Source organism: Myotis yumanensis, unplaced genomic scaffold (genome assembly GCF_028538775.1).
Source record: "Myotis yumanensis isolate MYYU_CA2020_CCGP unplaced genomic scaffold, mMyoYum1.0.hap1 SCAF_4, whole genome shotgun sequence".
NCBI lineage: Eukaryota > Metazoa > Chordata > Mammalia > Chiroptera > Vespertilionidae > Myotis > Myotis yumanensis.
The window spans coordinates 17,270,159-17,278,455 of NW_027223755.1; the positions used below are offsets into that span (position 1 = coordinate 17,270,159).

At 42.7% G+C, this 8,297-nt stretch overlaps 1 pseudogene; it reads left to right on the forward strand.

The window, feature by feature from the left end:
• The first annotated feature begins 6,691 nt into the window (after positions 1–6,691).
• LOC139008032 (E3 ubiquitin-protein ligase RNF167 pseudogene) lies at positions 6,692–7,661 on the forward strand (annotated as a pseudogene).
• Positions 7,662–8,297: the final 636 nt, after the last annotated feature.

Consider the following 8,297-nt stretch of genomic DNA (forward strand, 5'->3'; position numbering starts at 1 on the left):
AAACCCACAGAAATCATCAGTGCAGAATGCTTCTCCCAGATGTGAATAAATATCCTGAGATATTGTAGTGGGAAGGGGTTTGTAAACATCTTGAATTTTGATGGGAAAAAAGGCTTAGGTTAAAGTTTGCCTGGAAAACTTCTATCCTTATATAGAACTCTTGTCCCATTAGGCATGGGCCCCAAAACCTTACCATCATACATATTTATAGTCTTGTACCTATATGTATGTGTATATACATATAGTTCTATATACAATTATAAATTCTATGCATGCATCACTGTGTACATTACAAACACACATGTAACGGAATGTTAAAAGGTCAAGAGAAAAAGAAAAATAGACATTCTAGTGCAGTGGTCAGCAAACTGCGGCTCACGAGCCACATGCGGCTCTTTGGCCCCTTGAGTGTGGCTCTTCCACAAAATACCGACTTCTGCGCATGGGCCACAAAGTTTCAATCGCACTATATGTGCACGCCAGCACGTGGTATTTTGTGGAAGAGCCATACTCAAGGGGCCAAAGAGCCGCATGTGGCTTGCAAGCCGCAGTTTACCGACCACAGTTCTAGTGTTTTTCTCTTTCAGTCCAATAAATCACCTGTGTGCTCTGGGGTGCATCCTTCACTCTGGAGAGCAAACATCCTATTGGCTCTGAAAGCTGAGATTATGGGCCATTTGTTTTCTGCTTCACTAAGGTTTTGTTTTGAATGGCTTCACCCTTACAGTGGCGCATGAAATACTGAATCATATTGTTGCCTGCTTGGGAGGGAGGATGCAGAGTTAAGTACATACAATATTCTTTTCAGCTGTGGCCTATGATGAGCTTGATAAACCTGGCAATTTTGATGAAGAAGCAGGTTCTTCCTGGGCACCGTCCGTCCTCAGGGTGGGTATAACAGCCACAACACGATAGGCACTTATTTTGGCACACACTGAATTTTATATTCATTCTGACAGCTGATATCAGGCAAAACTGGTCAGTTTTGAGGGAGTTTATAATTTTCCTAACTGCTATTAAAAGCAGCATTTAGCCGTTTTGTGATGAGTGGGATTCATGTTACAGTGATGGGACCTAACATGATGCACATAAGAAAGTTTCTGGTAATCTCTGCATTGAGAGTTTAAGATCCTCTGACACCCCTTTCGACATAGTTGAATGTGAATTCTTATCTAAATGTTGAGTAAAGGCTTTTCCATTTATCACAGTAATTGCTAACATTTGTATTTAGACAGTGATAGAAGTGGAGGTTAGAGAGCTAGCTGGCCCCTCTGGACTCACCGTTCTCTTGACACACTTACCTGTTCTCAGCCTCTAAATACTAGTACATTCTCAGTTATTTGGAAGAAGAGTTAGATCTTCCAAACCAGGTTTCATTTCTGAGAGAACCATCACAAGAAGTTGTCAAGAAAACCAAAGGAAGGCATGACTTTCACTTGGAAGTGCTAAGGATGTGTGGCCAGCAAAAGGGGAACGACAATATTGGGAGGTCAGTGTCTCTTTTGCATTGGTAGATGGAGGAAATTGTAATTTGGGGGAAATTTTCTGTCAAATTGCATTCTCTAACCCTCACCTTGACATTCATTTTAAGGATGAAGATGTAAAAGAAAATAGAACTAATTAGGAAATTTTAAAATGGTGCCAAAATAAATAACATTTTAAAGTAAAATTAGTAACAGAATGAACAGAAATAGGCATAAATAAGGTGAGTAAAGCAGTAATGCTCATTACAAATATACAAACAATGATATAATACACTAGAGGCCCAATGCATGAAATTAGTGCAAGAGTAGGCCTTCCTTTTCCCAGCTGCTGGCACTGGCTTCCCTTTGGCCCCCAGCAGGAACCCGGCACCCGGGCTTCCCTCACAGCCCTGGCTTCATCCGGAAGGTCGTCCAGAAGGATGGCCAGTCTAATTAGCATATTACACTTTTATTATTGTGGACTAGAGGCCTGTTGCATGAAAAGATTCCTGCAATAGGCCTTCCCTTCCCGTGGCTGCCAGCACCGGTTTTCCTCCAGCACCTGGGACCCAGGCCTTCGCTCTGGCTGGAGCCGCCTTCAAAGCTTTCGCTGCTCTGGCCGGAGCCACCTTCAGTCTTCGCTCTGCCTCTTCGCACCGTATGCAAATTAACCGCCATCTTTGTAGGCGGTTAATTTGCATATCATGCTGATTAGCCAATGGGAGGTGTAGCGAAGGTACGGTCAATTACCCTGTTTGTCTATTATTAGATAGGATAAGTGGCCTGATATTTAATACTGGACCGATGGTCTGGAATGAACATAGAGTTGTGTTTTTGTTGTTGTTGTTTTAATACTAGAAATAAAAGGTCATTGACAAGCATAAAAAATTATACTTGGCTACTTGGGGCATTTCCTAATTGAGGGCTTAATAGACTCTGGGCACTCTTTTGAGGTTTAAGATAATATAAAACCAATAACTTCTTTTTATGTTAGTGATACACCAAATTCAATATCTACTGTAATGTTTTTGCCAAACATATATTAATATTTATCATCCTCTTCCAGACATTTTGGACATTGAAAAGACTCGAGGGAGAAACAGACCCCTTGCCAACCTCAAGGCCACTTTGGAATGGAAAGAGGCCTAATGTGAAGTTGAGGCTATAGGTCTGTGGTGTTTATAGACTTGGCATCACACTGTATCATGAGTTCTAACAATAAATTGCCTTTAAAAGGCTCACAAGTCTTCCTGAGCTCACATGTCTCTTCACAAATAACATTTCGGTGAGTTGAATATAAATGAGCCAAAACCATGAATAATAGATTCCTTTGGATTTATAAATGAAAGGGGGAAAGAAAGTATGTGGTTAACTGTGACCAGAAACTGTAACTGTAGCTTTTGTTCAATGTTTGAAGAAGGAATCATTTGGTTCGAGAGACAGTTTACTGAGTGCCTCTTTTTCTGCTGGACCTTTTTCTTCGGTTGGATCAGCTGCTTATGGGTAGGATTTGATCTGGTACCCAAGCTTTATTTATGTCCGTGTGGCAAACGCAGTTTCTTCTTCTCCTTCTGTGGGCATTATTTCCTCATTTCTCAAATTACATATCTTTTTAAATGACTATATACTAGTATACATATATAGGCAATATTGCCACAGTTGTCTTTTTCTCTTCTTTTGGAGTACATATTCAAATATTGGTAGGAACGTTCTCAGTGAGGCTGGAGGACATTTGAGCAGTAAACCTCAGAAAGCTGTCTTTGGTTGTAGTATGGAGATTATGCTCAGGATTGTCTACTTAGGCAGGGGAACAGAAAGAGGCAACAGGAAGTTAAATTAATCTGCCTACAAAGGGAAGTTTTTAAATTGGAAAAAGTCAGAGCAAGGCCACAGGGTTTAAGAGCATGTCTGGGTGTATGGAACTGTTATTTACATGACTATGAGAATATGCTAAGAAAGTCATCTTATTCCCACAAAGAGGCTTCTTGCTCTCTGAGTAACTGAAGTTTTGGTTAACAGAGATATTGTGTCATGTCCAGGGTTGTAAAGTTAGACTCCATTTATTTTAATTTTGACACTTTCATTAGTTTGGGGTCAAGCTGATTGATTTTGGCTTCAGGCTGTCTTGAGCACGCAGGCTCCACTTTGCACCATCACTCCTTTTGGGATTGATCTTGTAGCTTCCTGAAAACTGTTTATGCTGATATTTATTGTCCATTTTATTGAATTTAAAATACAAGCCACCAATGTACAAAAACGGCAAGATAATCCTATAATGTGAGATTCTTGCCACCTGTGTCTTAAATTCAAGTTAAAAGCCACACTCGTTATCATTTAAATTTTTTAGCTCTAGATTGAGATGTAGCAAAGTGAATGTTTGTGTGGGGGCATGGACACACATTTTAGTCTATTGGCTTTGAATATTATCTAATTCCTTCAAGGACGTTTGTGGCATATGGCTTGGATACATGCATTTTGTTGAATTGATTAGTTTTTTGGTAAAGATTTCCTCTACAACTTTATTTCGAGACAGAATCCTTGCACCAGACAATAGAGTTGGAGAAGACAGCCTTGCTCCCTGAACTGTACCCTCCAACACTCTGTTCCTGACCTTGATTCCATAATTTTATAATTTTATTTTTTTGAAAAGCATTCCCAAATGGACAAACTCCAGGACTAAAGAAACCTGGGTCCATCCATCCCTGCCTTTAATCACTTTAAGCACGAAAGCATTTGGTGTATTTCTAGTGTAGTCTGATATAATGGAGAAACCCAGGCTCTTTAAATATTCTCTCATCCCCACCTCGGGTCCAAATGGGGCTTTGAAAGTTTCAGGGATGAGGTGCTCTGCTGGCTTCTCTTGTCTTTCCTCCCCTCCTGCTCTGGCTAGCCCCTGCTCATGACCTCTCCAAGGCCAATCTCAAAGGGAACAGCACAGGTGGTTGGTATAGTAGCCATCTGGTGTGGGTGCCTGTCGGCACAGTAAATAATCCCACATGGACTCATTTTCTCTAATACAGTGCTTTGGGCTGACACCTGTGACTCCTCCGCTGTTTTTAGGTTCCAGTGTCCACCCTCCGTCTTGCTGTGCCTTTGCTGCTTCAGATGGAATATTGGTGCGATCCCATTTTAAGGGTTCCCCATAGCAAGGTCTATGTTTGGACTCTGAGAAACTTCTGTGGGTGTGGAAATGCAGCTTGACCCAATGTGCTCCCCTCCCCTTTTCTCTGGGCTTCAATTTTCACATGTCTCTCTAAGTCACTTTCCCTTGGTTCAAAGCAAAGCACCGTCTTTGCTTGTGTGTGTGTGTGTGTGTGTGTGTGTGTGTGTGTGTGTGTGTGTAGGGGGGTCAGTATAGTTCACTGACAACTCACTCTAAAGCAGTGGTTCTCAAATTTGGCTTCACATTAGAATCACCTGGGAATCTTTTTAAAATCCTGATTTCTGGGCCTCATTCTCCGGAAATTCTGTTTCTTTGTTTTGGGGTGAGGCCACAACATTAGTAACAAAAAAAAACAGAATTTCTGGAGGATGAGGCCCAGAAATCAGGATTTTAAAAAGATTCCTAAGTGATTCTAATGTGCAGCCAAGGTTGAGAACCACTACTCTAAAGAAATCTTCCCAGTTCTTCAATCTTTTCAGGCCAAGGTCAGCAACTAGCTAATGCTGGCAAGATCAATTTGTGACTGCTCTCTCCTCTCTCCATACCCCTTTGGAAGTCCGGAAGGAGTGGTATAGACTAGCAACAATCTTCAAATATATCTGTACTTGGAGCTTATTGTTTTGTGCTTAACCTTAGAGGGATCATGTTAAAGCAGGCAGAGTGAGTGGCATTTAATAATCTGTTACACTCCCAAATCAGAAAATCCAGGAAAATGGAAGAATATTTTGGCAAATAGAACCAATGTACAAAAATGGCAAAATAAACCTGTAATGTGAGATTCTGGCCACCCAAGTCTACAGGGACAATTTGGGGCAGTGTGCTTAGAATAAAACCTTTCTATTTCTGACTTGGCCAATCTACTACATCTTTATTTAAAGTGGTCTGTAATTTCCTTTTCTAATCTAGGTTTTGACCTCTAGGTATAATACTTCAAGAGAAAGAGGGCAGCTGTTTGAAATATAAAATCTAAGAACAAATGGATACTTTTCTTGTTCTAAATGAGCTCACAGGAAAATGTTTCCCACAATATTATATTCTGGTTATTTCCTTGGTCAGGTGGCTCCAATTCTACAACAAAACCTCTAGGCTTCTATATAGAAAAAGTTACTGTCCAAATACCAGGCAGGTCAACTGGTCCTCCTGAAGAAATAAGATTTTATTCTTTTCTCCATATTGTGTTTGAAATGGAAATAGACATTTATTGGTTTAAAAGGTTGTATTGGATGACTGGGATAAAATGATTACAATGTTAAATTCTTTTAAAATAGATGATCCTGTATCTGTATCATAATGGTGGCATTTATTTGTGAGTTATCTCAGATTTCAGATACTTGTTTGGGAAGTAGGACAACAAAGGACTCACACTTGTAGGTTCTGGTGTGCATTCTTAAATTAAATCCATCTGCCGCAAAACTTACATTAAAATCAATAATCCTAGAACACTTTCAGCTTGTTTTTCCTGGACATGAGATGAAGCGAGCCTGGCCAACCAGAGTCTCTCACAATGGACTCAGCAAGACCAGCGGTGGCTGGGAAGGAGGTGCAACGCGCACTCTCATGAGCCCTGAAGCTACTGCAGTGGTAGCCGTGACCCTAGGGAGGAGGAGATGGTTGTCTGGAAGTCTTTCATCTGAAGTGTCCAAGGCTGGAAGAGGCCTGGCCTAACTTTCTTTATCGAAACCCTTTCCCAGGGCATGGGAAAGACGCCCACCTGCTTGGAAGGCCCACTTCCTTGAGCTCCTCACCCTTCTAGAAGCATTTGTCACCTGTGCTGGCCTCCGGACCTTTTCCTTGTTTTATCCCTGAAAAGGGAATTCTTAGTGTCTCAGTCGCAGCTCCACTAAATGTGTTGGATATTTCACTCCCCAAGTCGGGTTCCTTCCTCTTGCCCCTATGGGGCAGGGAAGTGGCACTGGAGGTGAGTGGCCCCGGGATCCTGAAGGAGGGGCCTACAGAGCACAGAACTCTGCTTTTTCTCCTGTTGCTGGGAAGTGGCCTCCTCAGTTCTCCTCTCCCTCCCTCTGCCATGTACCCTCAGCCTTCCTGCTTCCTGAGAGGGGGGCTCATTAGAGCGACTTTGGACCGCAATACCTGCATGGACTTTGCAGACCTCTCAGCCTTTTTAGGGTCTACCCTGAGCCCTGAGCCCTGAGCCTGGAGGCTCACCCTGCCAATGCCTGCTGCCCCATTGCCCCATCAGCCCTAACTCAGGTCACCAGTCAGTCTTTATGGCACTTCTGCAGAGATTCTACTGTGCCTTTGACTCAAGGCCCTAAATGCTCAGAAGGCTGGGTGTGGTGCAGCTGTGGTCCACAATGTGAATTACAACCAACTGCTGACCAGGATGTGGAATAAATAGTGTGGCAATCCGGTAGCAGATCTGGATCTGGTCTGTGTTTATTGGGGAGAGGAGCCCTGAGTGCCTGCGTGCCCTCTTTCTCTACCAGAAGGGCCTCAGGTGCTTCTGGTCCCAGACAGTAGCTTCCTCTTGGGCTATTAACCTCATTCCTTTCACAGGGGTTGCTGGTTTGCTAATTTTGGCAGGAGCAGTGATGATAGTTCCTTGTATCCAGCACCAGAAACAGCTCCAGTGAAATAAGCAACTGAAGCAGATTCCTACACGTGACTATCCGAATGGAGACCAGCATGATGTTGGCACCATCTGCTTGGATGAATATGTGAATGGGGACAAGCTGAGGCTACTTTACTTTCTTGTTCTCATCCTATCACAGCCGCTGTGTGGACCCCTGGCTCACTCGGACCCGGAAGACTTGCTCCATGTGCAAGCAGCCTGCTCATTGGGGACCTGGGGAGGAGAAGCAGAAAGAAGAAACTCAGGAGCAAGAAGGTAATGAGGAAGGGCGTCAAGGTTCCATCATCCTGCCTCAGAACGGACCCCACTTCTGGGCTCCAGCCCCACACTCCCCACATCCTTTGGCTCTCTAACTCCAGCGCCCCTCGTTTTTCCTGGGCTTTCAACATATCCCTCACCCTCTCCATTCTCCTCTTCCTCTTTGGCTGCTATCCTGGTCTAAAAATACCCCTCCCCCCCATACATATGCACCTATTTACCCAGCTCCCATCCCCCTTTCTTCCTTCAGTTCTCTATGTTGAGAGATAGGGGGCATTTTCACCCTCTCCCCAGGTTTCTCCCTTACCCAGACCCATTCTTTCAGGGGTGTGGGGGTGCAAAGACATTGGGCCTTCACTTACTGGGTTAATAAAACTGTTTTTGTGAACCAAAAAAGAAACCAGTCAGATATCTTAGAAACCTGTCAAGCACAATTCGAAAGAGCATATTTTTATGATTTGTCAAGGGTGAAAAAAATAATTGAGACTTTGTTTAAAATTACTCTTATGGTATCTTAAATTTACTTTGGTATAGTAACATTTTGCATTTGGTCTCATAATGAAAATTCTCATATTTGTAAAAATTTCCATGCATTCCCTTTAACCATGTTTGATCAGGGTGAATATGAACTAAGTCATCCACACGTATCTAAATGTTTCATTGCCATCAGTTGATGCCCAAAGAGTGCAAAGCCATTGAAATGTCTAGTTAGTCATGGCAGAAATTATCTGGTTTTGGGTCACTTGTCCTCTGCTTTTCCATGTGTTAAGTGGTTGTGTAAATACAATAGGTTTAATTGCCTTATAGCATGTGGCTATTT